Source organism: Sturnus vulgaris, chromosome 1, assembly GCF_052056855.1.
Source record: "Sturnus vulgaris isolate bStuVul1 chromosome 1, bStuVul1.hap1, whole genome shotgun sequence".
NCBI classification, from domain to species: Eukaryota; Metazoa; Chordata; class Aves; order Passeriformes; family Sturnidae; genus Sturnus; species Sturnus vulgaris.
This window is the reverse complement of record NC_142243.1, coordinates 45,302,419-45,323,912: the sequence shown is the minus strand read 5'-3', so window position 1 is coordinate 45,323,912 and position 21,494 is coordinate 45,302,419. Positions and strand designations below refer to the sequence as shown.

Below are 21,494 nucleotides of genomic sequence, written 5' to 3'. Positions count from 1 at the left end.
CCTGAAATCTCCTACTGATATGCAGTCTTGATGACTTTCAGGGTATTTTTGACTCTTCAATAAGGTACTTCCTGTATGAAGCTCTCCTTATTTCCCATGCTGTAGTCAGAAGGCATCACTATCAAAGGCTGAAAAAACTATTATAGGCCAGTGTAATATATATATATATATATTTATAATCACCAAGATACCAGCTTTGCTTACAAGAGAAGTGTTCCCAACACTTCTTAGTTTAAAAAGGTAGTTTGAGCCTGAACTAAATGTGTCCCAAAAGGGGCTGAGAAAGAAACTTGGCTCTCTCAAGCTTGCTAGCTACTTCATGCTGCCTGCATTTAACTTTCTGGATGTTTGCCAACATACAGAAGGGGAAGGACAAAAGACATTTTTAATTATGGAAGAGGTCTAGTTAAAAACATGGAATTAAAAAGAATTCCAGACCATTTAATTTAACACAAAGAAAAAACCTACAATATCAGAGCTACTGTTCATGACCAGTGCCCCAGGAACACAAAGAACCTGAACCAAATATATAAGTACTTTTTCTATGGTATCTGAAGAGAATTAGCTTTATAAAAACGAATCTAGCCTTTATGAATAATACACGCCAGCTTCAAAAAATAGTTGCTCACTATAAAATTACCTCTAGGAGGGAGAAAAAAGGACACAGTTTTACTCAACAGATCTGCTTCCTGATACTTTCAGTCAGGAAGATAGCCTTTAACTAACATGTATTTAAAAGAGGCCAAAAAAAGTGATTACATTCATCTACAGCCACCCTTGCTGAGAAGGATCCATGGTGTGCTTCTGCTGCCAGGGGCACTGTCCTGGGGTACAATGCAAAAATGTGTATTCTATCACCATCTGTTAAAATGTGGGAGAGGTGGTGATCCTTATCTCTGTGGGAGATATCCTCTGCTGATGTGCCATCTGATAAGATCGGGGGATGATCATCGTTATCTATTCACAACCCATCCTTCCTCCAGAAGATATATTCTGTTAATGGGCCATTAAGTCCTATTGTGTGACTGATAAGATTACATCATCCCATTGGGAGATGTCCCAGGCAGGGGCAGGAGCCAAGCCTTTCCTACCTAGATAAAAAACTGGGGTTTGGGACCCGAGGGCAGACCTTTCTACTGGATCCCAGAGGAAAGTCGGACCTTTTCCACATCATCGCTGGATCTTCAGAGGAAAACTGCACCTTCTACAGGAGCACTGCTTCAACGGAACCACATCTGTCATCCAGGAGGACTGCAGCCACCATTTATACGGACTGCTACCAACGCCCTGACTGACAGGGTCTCAGGTTGTATTTCTGACTGTGTCGGTGGTTGTTTCTTTTATATTATTGCATGTATTTTATTTTTTCTCTTTTCTCCTATTAAATTGTATTACTGACTTGGAGTCTCGCACTGGTTTTACTTTCAAACCAACACAGGCACCCTTCATGTACTGGGAGTATTGCCACAGCTAGTCCAGCACACAAGGGAAGAGGGATTATGGAGGACATTGCACTCAAATCACCTTCACCTGGGTATTCCTACCACTTAAGCAAGAGTTCAGGGATGCTGTAATTTAAAACAAATAGGAAATTAAGCCCACTCAGTGCACAGGCGGATGGCAGCTTCACTCAAAGCAGCTGCACTGGGATCATAGCACAAATTGGGCTGTTGTGGCATCTTCGTAAGGGGCTTCACAAGCTGACAACAAATTGTTGAGGAAACACAGATAAAAACCACATTCATTATTCCTGTGGCTTTCCTTTAATGAGGCTGAAATTTAAAAAAGGTCAGGTAATACTTCTACTCTATGAGTAGAAGGTTAAATGTCCATCAAATCAACTGCTTCAACTATGCCTGCTGTGAATTACTGCAGCACGCACTTCAGTTTACTAGAAAGATAATAAATTATTTTGACAGGTTTTGCCACACTTTAAAGCGTTTCCCAAACATTAAAAATTAAAGGTTTGGAATTTAGTGGAATACTATGAAGAAAATCAAAACCTCAAGTCCTCCATCTATATTTCAACAACAGCTGCTATTCCAACACTGTATTCTAAAATTAAGTTTTATAGATGTATTCATGCCAAGGTCAGCAGCTTTGCAGTGAACCTGTCCCAAGCAGACTTTAAAGGAACAACATATAGACAACCTGTCACTTGGAATATATCTCTTCTCAAAGCAGGATGTGGATGCTTGAGGTTCACAGGCATCAGTTAAGCATGACAGGCCTGGCCCAGAGAACACTGCAATTCAATACTATTAGCTGAGGATGGAGGTTGTCAAACATAGAAGATAAGGCACCTTTCAAAATGTTAATGTTTTATCAATACTTTGGAGCAAAAAATGCTGAAAACCAGTTGGGAATGAAGCTGTCGGTATGTGCCAGCAACTAACTTAAATTCTTAGTAACATGATGAAAAAACATAATAACATATTAAACAGAGCACAAATAACATGAAGCTCGAATATATTTTCTTTACAGGCACGTACCAGTCCATTTTTGAAATTAACATCACAATTAATAGATAACAAACTTGGTTCAAGTTACCAACTGCACTTGTGAAAAGTCTGATGAAAGTCTCGTTCAGATCAGAAGTATCTACGCATAAAATACTCCCCAAAAGAGACAGCCTCTTAGAATTTTAGACTTTTTCTATGACACAGGGTAGAGGACATGATTCTAAGCATCTTTTAGCATTTCTAACAGGTAGAAAACAAGACAGTATGTTGATGAAGGAAAGGCTAAAAGTGAAAAAAGTAGTTTTAAATACAAATTCTTGAATGAGATGAGTAAGAAGTCATCATAAGAGCAAAACAGAATGAAACTAAAGTGGGAAGCAAAACAGACATCATAAAATGATATTCAGGTCGAAGCTAGTCTTACAACTTTCCCACTCTCTGCCAAAACCCCACAAAAAATCTTCACACCTTTATATGAATACTACTTCAACTTTTTTGTCCCAACTGTTCTAGCTGTTAGCACTGATGTTAATGTGTCAAAGTTACACACACAGGGATAAATCTGTATGCAACACTAATCTGACTTGCTTTGCTTCCTCTACTGCAGTCTGACACAGGAAAACTTATTTGTCCTCCTTTGCCCATTCCCTCAAAGAAACTCCTCTGGCTTGGCAAACTCTCTCCTTCTGCCAAGTTATCCCCTGTTCCAACATTTCTTTATTTTACTAACTGAATATCCTTAACTTGGGGGGTAGCAATGCAAGCCAAAAATAGTTATTTATATATTACTTCACTAAAATAACAAGTTGATAGCTCATTGACAGAATTCTTTAATACATAAAGGAAAAAGCTCAAATTTAAATCACTGGACTCGTTGCTACAATGTGTAAAGAGGACAAGCCAAGACAGCAACAATAGTCCTCTTATGCTCTACTGAGAAGGTCACATACAGGATTTAAGCTGACAAATCTCCATGGGTGCATGGTTCCACGGAGCTTGTGTCTTCAAGATTAAACCTTTGGTTTTTATTAATACTACAAAGAGCAAGAACAAAACCTTGTTAAATCAGATACATAAGCTGATTTTAAGAAATGCCAAAGTCCTAACTCAAATTCAAGAAGATAAAGAAAACCCCAACATGCTCTCAGGATGACTGACGCAGGAGCCCAGGTCACTGAACCCAACTAATCCCTTGCTAAGTAAAGGTCTCTGCCCAGCTACAGTCTTTGTACCCACAGAACGCTATTGGTTTCCTCAGGACGAGTATGTGCTCAGCTAAGCTTGCAACTCCACTAGGTGATGATCAGGTTTATTTCCCAGGGTGCTTAAACCAGCTACCAGCTTCTCCTCTATCTACATCAATCCTGCCCGATTTCAAACTTCTGTATGAAGGGTCAGTAGCCAGACTGGAGACCTCCAAAAAGCAGCACAGTTCAGGACCAGACAGAGCTGCCAGTTTCAGAGCAGAATCAAAGATCCACTAAGCAAACTAGCTCCTTTGCCCTGCATTCTCCTGAGGCAGAGCAAAGTTGAGACCAATTCTAAATTGGTGTAATAAACATAGCAGCTAATAGCAGAGTTAATTTCAGATGAACTGCAACACTATTAACACTGTTCTAGAGCTGCCCTTCAGCTACAGTGAGAGAAGCCACTCCTCATTCCTTGGACAAGTTCAACCCTCTTCTCTTTCTTGACTCATGCCCAAATTCTAGCCTGCAAGGGAGAGAGGCTGGCAGTACACACAGATTAACCAGAAACAGGTGAGAATTAGACATACGGCATGAATGTGGCATTTTATAGAAGAACCTTCCAGTGAGATCAGCTGAAAGAGATGAGGTCAAAGCAGTGCTGCTGCAACAGCAATCAGAAACATTTCATGGAGATAGAGTGATTGCACTAACATGCCAGAGGTGTGAAGGTTGCATTTGTCTTGTGAAATACTTTATTCCACTAACTACAAAACTTTCCCAGAATACTTTTACTATAAAAGGCTCTATCTGATTTAAAAATCAATTGAACGGGATGAGGGAAAAACAAAGAGCACGCTCAACTCAGATTAAGCTTATTTTCCCAAAACAAAGAAACCTTTCTGAACTCCCTCTGACCCATGCCTCTGTCATCTACGGTCCCTCAAGTACTATCAAGTTGATTACAGGGGATTTTATAGAATTTAAATAACCCTCAAAGTTCCTGTATTTATCCCTGCCAGGGATGCGTGACTCACATTTCAAAAAAAGGCCACCCTAACACACTTGGCAGATAATATACTGGAACCAATTATCACTGCACAACTTCAGTTCTGGTGAGTTCACCAAACTGAAAGACTTTACTGATACACTGTTAAGATCCATTCTTCCAGATGAATGAACAATTTATAGTAGCCATCCAGCTAATTATGTGAAAGCAAGCAATATAAGTCTGCATATACTGCTTACAATAATAAACATTTTTAAAACATAGCCATGTTTTAATGTTTACATTCAGAAGAGCCAAGTTCACTTTTCTTAGGTCAGGAATAGATTATTTAACACTGCAACACATTTCAAGTTCTTGTTGAACAAGATGAGGCACATAAAAATGAGAAACTGACATTGTATTTTTTTATTCTCCCCAAGTGTTTTTGAAAGATGACAGAAAAACTCTTAAAAAGCAAAGGAACAGAAAATGTTTTATGTTTTGTTTTTCTACAGAGTAGGAAATGCTATCTTTTGCATGTAAAAAGAAAAAAAGAAAAAACAATAATTAGTAACTCTTGCCTTCTTTAACCAGAAGTCTTTGAAAAACTATTTACTGGAGGGCGGGTTGTATTTTTAATATCTGGGTTGACAATATTGAGGTGATTTATCTTCTCCCTTACACACAGTTACAGTGAAACACCATTTACACAAGAGCAGTTGGTTCTCTGTTGCAAGGCTCTTGCATGTAGGCACAGATTTTCTTCTAGGACTGCATCTATGCTGGAGCATAGTAAGGCACACAACAAATCTGTTTGATTCCAGAAACAATTTAGTCCTGTTTATACTGCTGGGAGCTAATAAGCCCGGCAGGGATTTATCAGGGAATGTGCCCCTTTTCAGCCCTGAGACCATAGTTGCACTTAGTAGGACCCAGTCCTGTTGCACTGATCTCTGCTTTACTGCCCAAAATAGGCATTCATTCCCTCAGCAAGAGGCATGAACAAAATGTGCTGATGGGCTTAACAATTATGAGTCAGACCTCCCAGGAAACGCTATGATTTCTAGGGGTTGTAGGGGAATGCACTGATCTGTAGGGAAAAAGAAAAGCTTTTGAAGGAGGGCAGAGAAAGTGGCAGTTAATGCAAAAAAGGCCCCTCTTCTGCAAGTGCTCTCAACCTCCTACCAGTGAGTAGAGACAGGGGACAGACAAGCACACTCTTCTACTTCTTTGTTATTGGGAATCATTTACCTAAATAGATCTTCCACTCTCTTCTTTTCAGAGTTAATGAAATGATACTAGACCAGCTGGAAAGAAGTACAAGGAAGAAGGAAGACGCAAGTGAGTGAACAGAGCTTTGATTTGTCCCTGGAAGTGTCTTGACCTAGAAGACTAGTCCCTCTCCTCTTTCTGTCAAGATGGAAAACTGGCCTATGGCAAGGCTTCAAGAACATTCAAGTGAATGCCTGTCCCGTTTCAAAGCAGTTACAATATTTTAGTCACTATCTACTGAGTTTGGAACCATTTATTTTATATGAGCAAATAAACTTCTTCAAACAGTCATTTGCTGGTGAAGATACAGGCTTCAGCTATCTAAAATTCCCTTCAGATGAGCAATAAAGTTTTTACAGTATTATTCCCTAGATAGGGGTAGCTACCCCTATAGACATATCTAATAGCAACAACAGCTACACTGATTGTTGAAAAACTGCCTCAGTGCTAGATTTCAATACAATGCCTACACTGCACTGCTGTGTTCAGTAAATAAATAACAAACAAATCTGTAATTCGTTAGCAAAAAGGTTCAGTAGACTGAAGGCACAAATGCTGCATTTGCCCAAAGCATGAGACAGGGGGAAATACAGTTTTATCACCTGGAAGAGTCTTACTAAATCCTTGTGAAGAGTTCAAAAATTAAAAAAAAAAATAAAAATCCATTTGAAGTATCTATACTTCAATTTGCAATGTTATATGGATTTAGTTTCTTGCACAAGACAAACATTAGTAGGCAAAGACCTTAAAAGCCTACTCCACTGTTAACCATTTTAATAACCAATTCACTTTTAGCTACAAAAGTTAATGACAGATTATCTGCCAATGCTAGTAGAAATCAGCTGAAGTAGGGCAAATATTAATATAATCCACAATATGCGTGTTTGCAATCAACTAAAATTGTCTTTTGTGTGACAATTTAGATCTTCATAATTAACATTGAAGTGATGTTGTAAATTTACAATTCACAATTGTAAATGGATAAACGAAAGAGACCCAATGGATAGAGAAAAAATCCCAGTTCTCTAACTATTGAAGATTCAAGTCTGTAATGAAAGTTAAAGCCTTTCAGATGATAGGTTAATTTTAGCTAATAGACACAGAAATGGTAGTTGATTTGCATCTAACCCGCAGAAACTAAAAATATTAGGAAAACTGTAAATAACAGGTCTTAAACAAAAGGCTCAATATGTGTAAAATTTTAACTCTTTAAGTATTACTATCTCAGGGGTGGATTTGTGAGATTATGGCTCCAGAAATCTTAACTTGAGTGGAAACACAACCCTCTTATTTTTTTATACTGCAGATTGTCTCCCAGCAAGTGTTCATACTTGTTTGATCAAAATCAGTATATAACTTCTTATTCCACAGAAGCCCTGAAGACATAACATTGCCAAATTGAAAACACAGATGGCTTTATTACTTCTTGTGCAATATTTTACAAAAAAACCTAATTACTCATAGTAACGCAACACTACTGGTGATGAAAAGGCTGCACAAGCAATACTTTAATCTCACCAGTGCTTCAGGGATCTTAAAAGGACAATAATCAGATTGAAACAACTCAGCTCAACTTTTGCAGCAGTGGTCAAGTTTGGAGTTAGAATCAAGGGGATAGAGAATGCATTTGATAAAAGAATACCAAGAAACAGTGAATATGGAACTCCAAATGAGAATTTTCACGTTCAAGTTGTTTGAACTAGGCGTACATTAAAGGTTTCATTAAGTCAAACATGATCACACCTTGCTGCACCTTGCTAAGTTGGAGTCAGCCCAACTCTGTGAAGCCTTCCCCTCTTCCCCAAGGTAGGACAGATTTGTGAGTCCATTCTGGCATCACACAGAGTTTCCAGACCACAACCCATATTCTCTGTTTACATACACACAGACACACACACACACACACACACACGCACTCACTTCAGTAAGAGGAGTGCAATTTTTTCCCTTACCACACACTTCATGAGCCAAGGAAGAGGCAGGATACTAAGGATAGAATTACAAAATTCTAGGCCATTTGAGACTTTCCCAACACAAGAAGAAAGTTCCTACACCCCCAGTGCTTTAAACCAACAGCCAGGATCACTGCAATGCCAATGGCATCTGGCTTCTGGTATATAGGAAATAGGCTTTTCTGCTTTTAATGGCAGTTGCTCATTGCAAAACTTCCTTCTCTTAGATGCTCCCCTTCCAGTCAGTTTCCTGGGTAATTTCACCAGATTTCACATAATGCGAAGAGAAAATGGATACCCTGTCAAATTATTCCTGCCAGGAAACAACATCCTCATTTAACCAACCCATCTTCAGGACTATACATGAGGTTCATTTAAATATAGTATTTTCATTGCCTTTTCTGACATTGATAACAGAGAGAGTAATTATATAACTCAAAGGTTCTGCAATAAATACCACTGTGTGGTTTATTATGGCCATAGAAATGTATTTTCTGTCTCAAACTCTAAAACTATGACAATATGTGCAATCTTGTCAACATTTGCTTATATATTGAAGCAAACCTAAACGGTTTTCTAGGAAGCACATCATGTGTGATCAACAGGAAGTAATAAATAGCAGCTCACAAGTCATGCAGGTAAAAATCAACACATAGCACAATTTAAAGTTTTGCAAAGCAGCAGAACACTTGGAAACCAATGAGGAGTTGAAAAAGAGAGATGACCCATATAATATGTATCAATAGATATATCTAATCAGCACTGATACATACCATGACTTTTTCTCACCACAGATAACTATGACGAATGTTTGTTTTTTTCAAGATGCACAGCATATAAAAAGGATACAGTGTTTTTTATTTCTGCCACCCAATTTCTGACTGCTTCGTGAAACCTAATATCCATTAGCATCTCTACAGTAAGCTGTTTTGGTCTCAAGTTTTGCTACATTAGGCAACTACAAAATGCAGCGACTTAGATACATATGTATCTTGAAGTTGTAGTTACCTCAGGGTTTGATTTTTATTATTCATAAAGAAAAAGGCTAGATGTTGACTTAACAGCAATTAGCATGGAGGATGTAATCTAAAACTAAAGTATTTGTTTGAGTGAAGAAATCCTTAGTGCTGAAGAGTAGTTTTATCCATGCAAAGCCAACTGAGCTGAACTCATAAACCACAACAGAGGCAGCCAAATCAAGAGAAAATAAGCAGAGAAAGGGAACATCTGATTTCATCAGATAACGGTGACTTCAAAGATATTTCTTCTTTTTCTTTCTCTTTCCTAATACCCTTATCTTAGAAAACCCAAATCACCATTGCTGAAGCAAACTAATCAAAGGAAAATGCCACCATATTAAGCAAGTTAAATGTGAAGACATCAAATACATGACTGAAATGCTCTGCAAATTTCTGAGATTACTATCCTGCAGCAAACATCAGTATTTGAAGACTTTTCCACTGAATGAAAAAAAGCATCTTAGCTTTTTAAATTTTTTTAAAAATTCTTACCTGTTCATATACACTACAATTATGTACTGCTGATTTACTCATTACATTAATTGTAATTAATGCCGATTTCAATAATTGATGCTAAAGCAGCAATGCTTGCAATACCAAGATAACATATATATTTAAGATCATAATTTCTGCTCAAAGTGATGACATCTCATTCTCCTCTTACATTATCATCTGCTGTAATTCATTCAAAGTAGATGTTGTATGACCAGGACTTTGCTTAAGAGAACATTTTAATGTAGAGTCCTGTTGTCAGCAATTTCCTGTTCAATAGCCTACAAGACCACTTAACTGCTGAATCTCAGCAGCCTCATTTGCTATTCCTAGCAGGAGTCATTACTGACATGCATCTGAAACCTACCTTACTTAACTCAGCTACTGTAAACATGAGACTGGGAAAAATTCTGAAAAACAGTCTATGTTATCATAAAAAGTGCCAAAGCTATCAACTTAGCCAGAGAGATGCAGATCAAAGCAGAGTACTCCTGAAAAGTGCACAAAGTAAACTTATGTGATGGTGGAGTTACTGTCCTTCCTTTTACGAAACAGAGTCCTAAGTTGATTAATGGAATGATGCACCTTTTTACATTACCCGAAGGCAGAAATGATTTGCATTAGAGTGCCTGGAACTGCTTTCCTTGATTGATTAGAGAAATGAAGTTTGAGAGAACTGTCGACCAGAAAAAACACTTTTTGGTGGTCACAGACTTTACTAAGGCCTAGAATAATATTTTGTTTGATTAGAAAGAAAAATTATTCCCTCTTGTGTTACTAACACTTGTGTTCTGTCCTCATTTTAATTCAGAATACAAAAAGATAAGAATACCAGCCTGGAACTAAAGTAAAATTTGGCAAATGTAAAGAATTTAAAGACTATTCTTCTGAGACCCACTATAAAACACTAAAAACACCTTCAAGCAGGTACTTACAGAGAGTTGATGTAATCTAAGTCAGGAAAGCCCTCATTTACAGTTTGCTGACAGAAGCACCATCCAAAAGAATCTGTGCTTAAGATTATTCCAAACACATAATTGTTAATTCAATCTCTGTCCAGCCTTTCTGAAACTGGGCTATTTCCTAAATTCTAAGGTAGTTTTTCAAATAGCAGCTTTGCATCTTTGGAGAGATGCAAGTCTAGCCTGTGTTAATGGCAAACATGAATGTACATGTTTGATTTATTATAAACGTCTTATTTCACAGGCTGTCTTCCTCTAATTTCTCACCTGCTCTGGCAATCTGAAAGCACACTTCGCTCGTGTGGTTGTACTGATCAGCATTCTATTACATACTATACTAGTAGAAAACTAGTATATAGTCAATATTATTATTATTTTATAATAATAATAGAACATTAAACTCACGAGGAAAAAAAATGAAAAGTCCAGGTGGCAGAAGGGAAAACAATGCTCAAGCTACTGTATACTTTGCCTGCTGAGACACAGAAAATTCACCAGTCCTGGACTGATGTATAAACTGTTTAGGAGCTCCTTTTTGAGCTTAAAGAAACTCAATTTTATACAGATTCACCACTTACCATAGAACAAATCTGTCAGTTCACAGATCACACTAGCTAAACTAGGTTTCATGTTAGCACTGAAGAATTGTTCTCAATAGCCATGGTGCCTAAACTATGAAAGCAAAATAAATGCACAGTAATTTTAATTAATTTACAATAAAATTACTTTTTATCTAGATAACCAATTAGCTATCCATGAAAGACCAATTCATATTCCCCTTTTATGCACTAAATTTGTCTACCTGTAATAATATAAAGTAAAATAATAACAGGCAATATTTATGAGGCATATGGAAACTGCAAACAATATTTTATGGCATGGCACATTTCTTTACTAGTGACATTATTTAGATTACAGTCCCTTATCTAACAAGAGATGTTCCATATGTGCCATACAAGTATGTGACTATTTTCATATTAGTCCACAATCCAATAAAATGAAGTTTTCAGAAGACAGAGTCACAGGTGACATCTTGCTATCAACTGAAGGAACACCAATTGAAAACACAGGTTCATTCTTTTGTGAGACCAATGTAGTGGAAGGATTACCACAGGATTATCTCCAGGCATAACTGACAGCCTACATGCAGTTCCAAAGAAGCCTTTAAAATTCATCATATGTTCAACATCCCTACTAGAAGAACACAAGTTTATTTTTATCCTTAAATAGGAAAGGAGAAAAAAAAACATAAAATCAAAACAGAAGCAAATAACTCACTACTTCCTGCAGTTCAAGAACTATAAAAACCACAGAATCACACTGGCAGCACTAATGAGTTTCCCCCTTTAATGAAAGATCTATCACAATAAAATGGTCCCCTCCCTCCTAGTGCAATGTTGAGAAAAGCCATTAAGTCCATGGTGAAAACTGAAGAGGGATAAAGGAGAGAGATGCCACCAGCACATTATCAGCCACCCTCACTGACAAATGCTACACAGTAGCCAAGAGAGATATTAAAGATTCCTTTGTTAAATCTCAAAGTGTTTCTGTACAGCAGAAAAAAAAATATTAAATCCCTGCCACCTCCATCAGGCATCTCTTTTAATTGCTTCCTGATTTAGACTTCTTTTGATTGAGATGCAAACACTGACTTCTGTGCTTCATTCCATTTCCAATGTGCTTCACAAAACCAAGATAAATTTAGAATATCCTTTCAAGCTGAGAGTGCTGCAGAAACACCATATCATTTACAGCCTATATCCTCCAATATTTACTAGCCAAATTGTAATCCAAACTGTACTGAGAACCACAAGTAATTTGCCATAAACCAGCATTAAGTTTGCATCTTCCCAATACACTGAAGAATAGCATTAATGAAGATTCACTGTGATGCTCTAAGATACTAACTCTGTTGTAAACCAGCTTTACAGAAATATTTATTATTTTCCTTTATGGAGTTAGGATAGCAGAATGGGTAAGGTAAGCACCATAGAGGAAGAAGCTTAAAAAAGTATGTTTGAGTTCAACTGCTTTCAGGAGAACTTTAAGTCATAACTAAGAGAATCAAATTATTACAGCAATAAAGGAAAAGATGTATAAGCAAATATATAGAGCAATTAAAATTCATTCCAATCAAAAACAGCTCTGGTGGGCAGTTCAAAGACTTGCTCTTGCCTCAGGTACAGAGCCAAATACATACCAACTGTAAATAAATGCAACAGTAGATTAACAATTTACTCCAAGTTAAATTACAGTAAAAAGTATGACTGCAGTAACTGCTTATATGTTTGTTCCTTCCCTTAGGCAAACATGAATCTCCTTACTGTACCCCTCAAGGGTAAATTGTAACTATCTTGCATTTATCATAGGGTAGGATTATATGCTTAGGCAACATCCATTGCAGCAAAACTTTGTGGTATATTAAGTTGTGTAATACCCTCAGCTGAGATACAGCTGACAATTTTCGGATGCCTAAAATATTATAAATGCAAAACTTGACTTATTAATTTCTACTACTACTCTTTTTTTTATTATTTTCCCCAGAAGTAACAAAAGCAAATCCATTTTATTTCAAATATGAACCAACAAGTGTTCTAAGTGTTACAATTAAAAAGCATCTCCAAAGATATTTCTGAAGCTACACGTTGGAAGTGTTGACAGTGTTTTGACATTTGGGGTATTCTCCCACACATGCCTATCCCCTCTTTCCTTTAGCTGAAAATGTTTACCAATTTCATTTAGAAAACTTTGTGCTGAAAATTTTGGCATTTTTGAAACAGAGATCAGTGATCTCTAATGTACACCTAAACTCAGCTCCATTCCTCACAGAAGTTGACTGCTAGTCCTTGGAACCCACTATAAACACAGAACATGATTATAAACACTAAAAATTGACCTCCCCTTAACCTACACACAGTGACATTTCTGGAAAGCAAGCAGATACCTTACTTTGGAATGATGTATAACAGTGAAGAATCTAACACAAGTGATTTATGAAGTAGCTGTCTTTCCATGGACCTCCTACTACAGGTTCCTAGACTCAGGACAAATTTCTAAGAACCGTATCCCCTTTGGCACAGCTTATTCCTCTTGCACAGCTTTGAGTAGGAAGCTGCACAAGACAAGAGCACTAGAGAACCTGCAGGATGAGGTGTTAGGTGAATACAAATTCACCAAAGCAATTTATTAATCTTCACTTCTGCTGATTCAACAGGCTGAGGCGGATCTCGTGACATACTCCCTTAAGCTTCAGCACGGTGAACAGAACACCCAATTTGCTCTAATACAGCAGCCTTACCTCCCCAAAGTGCTCCTTCCACACACAGAACACTTATTTGTTGTGAGGATTCCAAGATGCTTTTGGTTCTCCATAGGCTTCAGAAAGGAAGTATTAGGAAGTATTCAAAATGCACCTTTTTATAACAAAAAGCATGGACAGTGGGATACAGTTCCATAGTCAGTTGCTCAGTTGCAAGGGCAACTCAACTTCACAGCAGCCCTTTTTCACTCTGTCACCTTCCTGTGCTGTTTCTTACAGCTGTTCTTGGGTTTACTCCCAACTAGGGGCACAGGAACTGGCCAAGAAAAAAGGACCAGAGAAATTTCATTGTCTATGAAGAACACAGAGCATGGAAATGCTTGAAGTAATCAAAGCAAAGACTATTCCTTGATTCACTTGAAATAAAAACATCAGCAAATCTAAGTCAATATTAATTTCCTTAAATGTTCTGTTTCTGAAATATTATAATACTTCTTAAGAATGGTTACCACTTTGTTGGCAGAAACAGAAGTCTTCCTTTCACATACATAAGTGTTTTTTAAAAGTATACTTTAACAATTCCATAATGCATATTTCTGAACAAAAAAGGATTGCAAGTCAAATTTCACATCTAAATGAAAAGTCATTGCTCAGATTGATAATAAGGTAACTTTATCATGATGAGCAGTATTTTTTATTTTCCTGAGAACTAAAGGTGAGTTTAATGAAGATGGGAAGGCCTGCAGTTTCAGTCAGATCCATCCAGATTAGTGCAGACAAGGGCAGGCTTATAGCATATTGTGATAGAAACTTACAGTAAAACCATTCCCTTTTGTCATAAATAAACCCCAAAAACAAAACCCAGCCCACATTTTAAATACAACACCTTTTCCAAAACTGTAACACTTGGCACTACTTACAAGTTACTGAACATTATATGGAAACACACTCATGGTATCCCTGTTTTCTAAATTCTAAAATGAAGAATAAATCCTGAATAAAATATATTATACAGCCATTCTTCTCATTCTTGCCATGTTTATTTACATGTTCTTCCATAACTTGAAAGTACTACCAATTGTACTGCTATAACATGCAAACAGAGAAACCAACACTTAAGGCAGACCAAAGTGTAAAGACAGGAGTTCATACACAAGAGAACATCTCTTTCCTGCACTGCAGGGCCAGTCAGGTGAGAGAAGATTACTACTACAAGTCACGTTTAACAGCTCAGACTCTTCATACGCAAGACACGGGGATTAAACATTGATTTTACATTATAGCTATTCATTATCACTAGGAACACTCACTCCTTTTAGCTAAATTGTAGCCAATAATTTGATCAGTCATAACCCACAATGAAGACCAAATTACACCAAAAAAAAAAAAAGTTTTATAACATCTCTGCAACATCATGCTGCTTCCTTTAACTACTTAGCCACAGTTTATTCAAGCTTGGCACATTGAATGTAGGATGTACTTCAGCTACACCTCCTATGGCCTGTCCAATATTAAAAACGTGAGCTGGAGACATTTCTTTCTATACAAGTGTCTAATATTCCCTAAAATTAGACACTTTTTTTGCACCTTTTCATAAGTATGAAGAATCATGAGAGATGATGCTTGGTTCACCAAGCATTCCCTCTCAGTTGAAACTTCATTTGTAAGTACATTATGGAAAAGCTGAAACTCACATCTGGCATTGCCTATATTCATATACTTGGCAGAAAGAACTTGTTGAGAAGTTCCATCTGTGCTTCTCCTACAGCATCTATATGCCATTCAGATAGCAATAAACATCATGGTGAGTTCCCATGATAGTCACAAGCATGCACAAGCAAGATGCACAGAACTAGTTTTGGAGGCAACTAAGCATAAGCTGCTCTTTGGAAGTACCCTGGCATCTTATTCCTCCATTAGGCAGAAAAAAAGTTGGGCCCAAATCTGTAACTCGAAACAGATGAAAGTTCTTTGCTTCAAACCCAGATTCTTTCCAGTGCCCTGTTTTCTCTCCTGTAAAGAACAAACTAGATCCTACTGCCTTGTCAGCCGCAATCACTTTCTCCAGTTACAGGTGAGGCTGGGGATCAATGTCAGAGTCAGCAGAACCTACACACTCACCACCTGTGTACCCTATGGTGTCAAAGCAGGGAGTTTTGGGCAAACCACAGAAAGGACTCAAAATGCTGCAGCACTGCACAAGGTAAGACTTTGCATCATTGCTGAGATACCTCTTTCCTTGTCTAACCCCAAACACAGCATTATTCCATAGCAAGCAGCACACTTGGATCAATATTTCCTGAAATTAGCAGCAAGTAACAGTTTGTAAATGCATTTTAAAGTGCATCCTTACTGACTGCAGCAAAAACAACCATTAGTTATGACTTTCATGCAGAATTCATCCAAGTAACCGTTTTTTGATAAGCAACTTACCCTGACCTGAGAATGAAGCTATGGGATTAGCTGTAAAATATTAAACACAGATGCTGAGAGAGAGCAACACAGTAACAGTGTAAAGCATCTAGTACACAGATGCAGTTACTGACAACTCTTAATCCTGACAGGCTCTGTGAGCTAGAAAACAGGTTTGCATCTTGGAACATTATGTAACAAAATTGGTGATAAGCCATTAAAAAAAAAAAAAAAAAAGATGTCTTGCTCTCAATCTTATTAATAAATCTTTACTTCCAGGAAAGAGCTGTAGTGCCCTATATGTTTTAATCTTGTTTTGTAAGTCAAAGCACTAGCAAAATAATGTATTTAGATGCAGCTATGATTCTGATGAATCATTCCTTGCACCCAAAAATAATTTTAGACATATGAGTGCTAAACTCATGACAGCTCAGCAGAACTTTGCACTGGAGAAGCATGCAGCTGTTTTAACATGGGAATCACAAAGAGCAACACTCTCAAAGTAGTAAACTGTTCTAAGACCTTGTATCACAGGGAGAGAACATATCTGTCAGGACAACCCAGGAAGCAGAACAGTGACTACCTGTTCAAATAAAAAAAATTTAAAAGTCAGAGTAATGGGCTTTCCCCATACTGTTCATCAGAGTGAAGAGCAGGCAGGCTGACCTTATGAAATCACTTCAAGCAATTAAGGTATTGATCAACAAGTTCATCTGCTGGAACTCCGAAGCTTGAAAAAATGAGACCAATCTCCTGTCCTTCCTCACTAGGAAAACAGCCATAAAATGGCTTTGCTTGGAGGTGAGGAGAAGAGGGAAGACAGACATGAGGGTTTTTTTGCTTGGTTTTGTTTGGTTTATGGTATTTGGTACAAGCCTGCCACAGGAAGAAGGAACAAGAGCTGATAAGTAAAATCAACAGATAGCTACCCAAATGTCTGTCCTGGCAGTTTGCCAGCTTGATATGACTCACACTGACAATATTTTGATTAACAAGCTTTGGAAGGAGTTCAATATTTTATCCACTACAAGACCCATGACACATACTGTAAAAACACTGAAGTCTACTGTAGCTTGACAAGAAAGTGTAAAACTGGTTTCTGAGTTTTGTCAGGTATGAGAATTTGTTTCTTCAGAAGCTTCTTCACAGGCCTACTCATGCTACAATAGGATATACTGCAAAAGCAGCAAAAAGAAGAAAGTAGGCAAAAGCAATTTAAACCATTTCATAATCTTCTACACAAGGCTCTGTTCTACTATCTTACTCATTCTTTAGCTAAAAAAGTAATTAGAACAACCAGAGCAGAGAGGGCCCTCCTGTGAGCACAAACATCTCATTTTTTCTGCAAACAAAACACTTCTGGAAAATTGATCACAAATCATTGCCTTTGTCTTCACTACAACTGAAAATGTGAGTGTAGCAAAGCTGATATTCAGCAAGCCAGTTATGAAAGACACAACATCAAGCAAGCCATGGTGATGTTTCTGCCTGTGGGCAACAGTCAGTTCTCAACACTTCCCTTGTGATGCTCCAGCAAACCCTACAGAGGTATATTAAGCTGCTGAAGTGTTATGATCACATAACCATGTGGCACCAGATGGACAGTAGTCTTTCTTTGTAAGTACGTCTTTTCAGGTGATTTAACAACAGTGGTTTAAACAAATGAGAACCACACTGTCTGTAAAGAAGTATTTTTCATCCCTGCCCAGTTTTACCACTAAACTACCAACATGCAAAAGGTTGATCCAGCATTCACTATGGTGACAGAAACTCTTCATAGCCAATAATTATAGAAAGACAGCTTAAGTCACTCCAACCGTGGCCTCCTAAGGTAAAGCAGCTGCTGACAGGTAAAGCATCTGCTCTGTTTACATCTGCTCTGTTTACAGATGATCAGCACTGAGCCCTTTCTATGCCTGAACCCTTCTGCCTTTCTAATTTTCCTCCCTTTGCACTCACTCTGAATAGTAAGTTCAGAATCAGAACAGCTATTTTTCAATCTGTCCACATGACTAAAACATAACAGATCAGTAACGTCTACCACAATAAGATGATCCATCAATTATTTTCTGTGAAATTATAATTTCACTTATTTAAAACATGTTCTCAGCATTCCTGACCTAAAATAAATGGATATACATACACATGGATACACATGTTTAAAAATACAGCAGTAACTGTAAAAACAAAACCAAAGGGGGACTTGATTTTGCCCACAGTGGATGAGAATAAACAGTGGCATATTTAGACAGGCTTGAAAACTGAATAAGCAGGCAACAAATAAAAGACAACAAACACTTTTACACATCTGTTTACATATAAAGGCCTACCTCACAAACAAGCATTTAGGCTTGGAAGCTCTTACTAGCTCTCTTCTGTAATTTCTTAAAAAAAAAAAAAATTTAAAAAGAGGACAGTCTTTCCCAAACTGCAGATATGACAAAGATGTTATGCATAGCAAAATACTAGATGTTAACCCTCAACACAGTCCAGTCTTCTCCACTGCTGACATTCTGCAGCTGCATGCAGTCTGAAATTCAAGATTAAGAAATCTTTTAATGAGAAAACAAATCATTAGCATGTCCAGTCAACGTCCTCACAAAGCTATCTATGATTCTTAGTGTCCCAGGAGCCCAGAGGCAGACTGCAGAGCTTCAGTGGCAGAAGAGATGTACATGAGGTTGTCTGTCCTGAGCATACAAACCAAGAAAACTCAAACCAATCACCAGATCTGCCTTGTTTGTCTACTTCAACTGATTCACAGTAATCTCAACCCATCCATTTGCACGTGTGTGTTTTACTTTCAGCCACAGTGACTCTGAGTGACTACACTAACATTGGGGCAAATAAAAACACAACACTATTGCCAAAGACCAAAACGAACACATAATCAAAATAGAAGGATAATGGGTGAACAAGTGACAAAGAACAGTAAATATTATTAATCTCATATCAGGCTGAAAGCCATAGCAAAAAAAGAAACTAAAATTATATGAAGCAGTAAGGCATAACAAACCAATCACTCAACTCACTAAACATATACATATATTTATCTTATTGTTATCTTACCAGCTTTAGCCAACTATTTTTTTTAATGTACAAGATCAAACTGTCTGTTAATGTAGGAAATAAAGTTCTGAGAAAGACTTAAATTAGAAAACCACTGCAAAAAATCCTCACTGCAGAGAACTTCAAAACAGCTTTGCAGCAGAAAATGCAGATCACCAGTATGGCTTTTCTCCATACATTATGACATTTTGTTTAGAGAATATGGAAAAATAAATTAGAATGTAAAAACAGCAATATTATAAAAAACATTGGAATGTTAGGTCCAAAAAAATTGTCATTTTACTTTATCACCTTAGAAACATTTATTAGAAGTACAGATAAGCCTCACTTCTCGTAGTATGCTAGGTAACTGTTCAGCTGCCACTAGAAAAGCAAAAATGAAGTTATCAACCATTCACAGTTTTTTTAGCTTTCATTACTCTCCTGATACAGTGGAAATCTACCATATACTTGCTTAAGTATTTCTTGATCTTTAGAAATAATTGTTATCAATGAGAATAATACAGAGAGAGATATGTGAAAGAGCTACTTAAATCTTGGTGAGGAAAAGCACCCAAGAATAGAATTATCTATGATACGAAGAATTATACAGAAACTCTATTTTAAGAAAGAATCACATGAAAAAGCTTCAACAGTTCCATTTAAAGTCTAATGCTGCTACCTCAAATTAATTACAGGAATAAAAAATAAGAAATGCAAAACCATACCTCCAGATATAGCTTGGAATTAGTTAAAAGCTAAAAGTCTAACATATTATATATATATATATCTGCCAGCTTTTTTATCTCAGAAAAGATTACAAAGCCTTACAGAGTTTCACTTCTAAAGTGAAACTACATGGTAAACTTTGCCAGTTGATAACATTCTAAATACAAACACAATAGAGCCAAGAACATCAAAGTAGATCTAATCTTATTTCTTACAGCTTGAAAAATCTAATCTATAGCAAGAGCATATAATTTTCTTATATAATTTTCTTATATAATTTCAATCACATAGCAAGACAAAAAGATATGCTGCAAACCAAGCAACCAAAACCAAGCAGAGTTGCCTGATTTAAAAAAGAAAAAAAATCATATCTTTTAAGTCAGAATTAAGATTCAAACTGCACTGGCAATTTTTAGTGTCATTAAAATTACTTAAATTCATATCTTAAATATCAGCTGAATTTCAGAACTTTTCCTTTGTCAGTACAGCACTTTAACATACCTTAACATTTGCAAAAGGCATAACTTTGCAAGAATAGAAGTCTCATATAATTGAAATATACATATTCATATATAATGTGAGTTGCATCCATGTGTTTCTCCTACCTTTCCAGTGTTTTAGCTGTCTTCTCATACCAGTTTTTTACTTGTGAAATTAAGTGTCATGGAAATTAGGTGTCATGAAAAACTTCAGTAGCAAAGTGACAAAACACAAACACTGACAAAAATTTTATCTGTCCAGGCTTTCCTGTCAATTTTCTGTGTGCATGCCTTTCATGCTTCCTCCTCCTCCTCCCACTATGTATCTATTGTATAGAACAGGCAAGATGCCTCAGCACTTCCTAGCTGTGGTATCTCCAGTAAGCTACAACCAGTCACAGCATAAAAAGCCAGAGAGAGCTCCCACACTCACTCTCCTTAAGCTGTTTCTAGAACCTCTTGGCTGTGTTGTGAAAAATTATCAAAGTAATCACAACAACCCATGGTACAACAAACAGCAAAAAAAAAAAAAAAAATTGTGTGCCATCCTCATGCAGTTTTTCTTCCCTGCAGCAAGCTTGCAATACCAACCCAAGCAAGAACTTGCACAGCATGCTAAAATTGAAATAGGCCTATGCCACAAGACCCATTTCTTGCTCCTAATGTGCCAGGTGAGACAGGATTCCTCTCAGTTTCAACTGCACATAGTATATATGTCTAGTTTTCTGTTGATTTCAGTCGTCTTCCTGCTCTGTTGACTTCAGCTTGATACTAAATGAAAAAGAAATATGATAATGCCTGAGATACGAGTAGCACATTAAGAGAATGTGCTTTTTCCAGCTATAGAAAGAGATTTCAGAGCATTCTGGATAATAAATAATGATGTGTTCAAAGAAGGTAATAAAAAAGGCATAGTAATTCAAGGAAATATTGTTGAAACTAGAAAGAAAAATATTGGATCTACCAATTCAGGTCTCTGTCTGTAGTCCCCTTGTCACACACCAAATTTCCCCAGCTACCTTGCCAAAAAGTTCCATCTGTTTTCTTCTGGATTATTTCTGCTTGTGATCATTTTGTACACAGACTACTGAAATCAGAGTTATCTCAATACAATGGATAACATATTCCATTGACTGTTTTGGGGGAAAGAGATAGGCTGAACTTCTTCACTTTCAGATGTTTGCATATAGATAAAGTTTCTGAATGAAAAAAAGGAACTGACTGCAGCAGGAA

General features: G+C 37.1%; 1 protein-coding gene across 6 annotated transcripts in view; it reads right to left on the bottom strand.

Moving 5' to 3' along the window:
* MYRIP (myosin VIIA and Rab interacting protein) overlaps positions 1-21,494 on the bottom strand; it is a 205,941-nt gene that overhangs the window by 170,020 nt on the left and 14,427 nt on the right. The window lies entirely within an intron of this gene.